We start from the raw sequence: 2171 nt of genomic DNA, 5'->3' as shown, positions 1-2171 counted from the left end.
AGGAGGTGTTACCCTTTTCCCTGGGGTGGAGACAAGCAGATTGCCCCCGACTCTGCAGTAGCAGGGAGTCACCACATTCCAGACCCCAATCAGACGGCCAACTCCTCCTCCCAGCTCCCCTGATAAATGGTTGGTCTGAAATCTCTAGATTATTGCAAAGTGCTTGTTCTACATCTAGCCAAAGTTCATCTAAGAAGGTATGTTTTAGCCATCCTGAGATAAATTGAAGCCTGCTGGCTCACAAGTAGTGTTGAAAGTAAGATAGATCTAATCCTCATTTATCCTTGGTCTTTTGTAGTGTTTTTAAGCTTATATGTGGGGGGTTATCTTTCCAAAGGAATCTGGACATATATGAATCTAGAGACCTGAACCAATCTTGTGATGGTTTACTCAGGATCATTGAGAATAAATAATTTATTTTTGGCAAGACCATCATTTTTATAGCGGCAACCCTTCCCATGAGTGATGTGGGTAGACATTTCCATCTAGCCAGATCACTTTCTACTTTCTTTAAAAGTGGGATATGGTTTAATTTAGTTAAATCTGCAAGCTTGGGAGAAACATTAATACCTTAATATTTTATATTTCCAGCGGTGTAGAAGAATAATTATGGAGCAATTAATTGGAAGGACCCTAGATTTTGATCAGTTAATTGAGTAATCTGATATTCTTGCAAAAGAGTTTATCAATGCAATTACCCCAGAGAGATTGGTTTGTGAGTTTTGGAGAAAACGTAACACATAATCCGCATAAAGACCAGTGTTGGGAAAATTACTTTGAAAAAGTAATTAATTATAGTTACTAGTTACTAGTTTCATTTTGACATATTGTATTGACACAATTAATCTAAAAATCAGACAAAAAACATAAAATCCGAGTAGAAGAAGTTTTTTTTTTTTTTACTGTAACAACCACAAGTATTTAACTGAAGTGTATTTTATTTGTGTTAGTTCTTTTTTTAAGTTGTGGTTCTAAATTGGAAGATTATCGTGATCTTGAAATTCAAAAGTGAAATTATGTTTTATTATTTTCATCGCTCAAAATATGTGTCACACTGGCAGAAGCCGGTATACCTCCCAAAACGCTGTGCACTTATTAAGACTTTGAACCCCAGTTAGGGCTGGTAAGGAGAAAAATGTAAGAAAAGAAAACTGTTCGCATGAACATGCTTTTCTGCATCTCTTTATTGACCACTTTTCCCACACGTTTGCTGCACACACACAGCCAGCTGTAGCTTTCCAGCTCACAGCCCGACACATACCAACTCAACAGCAGAGAGAGCACAGACTTTAAGCGGCGAGGAATGATTGTGGATGCTGCTCGGGCACGTTCACATCCCCTGCAGAGCATTGCAGACCACGCCCTGTCACACACATTAACCATGTAAAATAAACATTTATGCAGATATTTTAATTCATTTAAAAGAGACTTTCAACTGGGTGTCTTTCTTTTTCATTATATTTTTTTAAGAGTTCAAAATGTGTGTGTTCATTACATAAATAAAATGTAATTTTCTCTTTAGCACTTCATGGATTTCATAAGCAACATACTGTAGTTGTTTATAAAAAGCATAAAAGTAAAAAAACCTCTATATACACAGTTTTATCTTCATTTTAGATGTCAAAAAGTATTTGCGGCTCCCAGTGTTTTCTTTTCCGTGAAACCAGGTCCAAATGGCTCTTTGGGTGTTAAAGGTTGCTGACCCCTGCTGTAGAGTGTAGTGGTGTTTTTAACCAAGTCCAGTTTATTATCCATGTATACTCCAAGGTATTTTTAGTCCTCTATAACGTCCACATCGATCCCTGATGGTAATAAATGCACTGGAAAAGTTGAAAATGACCCTCACACTGCTTGCCAGCTGGCCCAAATGGGTGTAGACACAGCTGAGTAGGTAGATGATGGTGTCCTCAGGTCTGAGGTGGGACTGGTAGGCAAACTGAAGGAGAACCTGATCTGGCCTGACTATAGGGTACTGCATGAGACAACTCATGAAAATAACACGTGTACCAAACTTTTTAACATGAAGTGTCTTCATAAGAAAAATGAAGAAAAGGCTAGTTTCTTTCAGATTGTATGCTGAATTGAGCAAATATGACTAAAAATGTTAGACGTTGTTAAATATGTGAGTATCTTTAATTTTTAAGACCTGGATAAATCTCAAAACATCACAT

The 2171-nt window shown here is 37.3% G+C and overlaps 1 protein-coding gene across 1 annotated transcript in view; it reads right to left on the bottom strand.

The window, feature by feature from the left end:
• Positions 1-2171, bottom strand: part of LOC109195563 (tripartite motif-containing protein 16) — a 1176058-nt gene that overhangs the window by 547143 nt on the left and 626744 nt on the right. The window lies entirely within an intron of this gene.

This window comes from Oreochromis niloticus, linkage group LG18, assembly GCF_001858045.2.
Source record: "Oreochromis niloticus isolate F11D_XX linkage group LG18, O_niloticus_UMD_NMBU, whole genome shotgun sequence".
NCBI classification, from domain to species: Eukaryota; Metazoa; Chordata; class Actinopteri; order Cichliformes; family Cichlidae; genus Oreochromis; species Oreochromis niloticus.
This window is presented reverse-complemented; position numbering and strand designations above follow the sequence as displayed.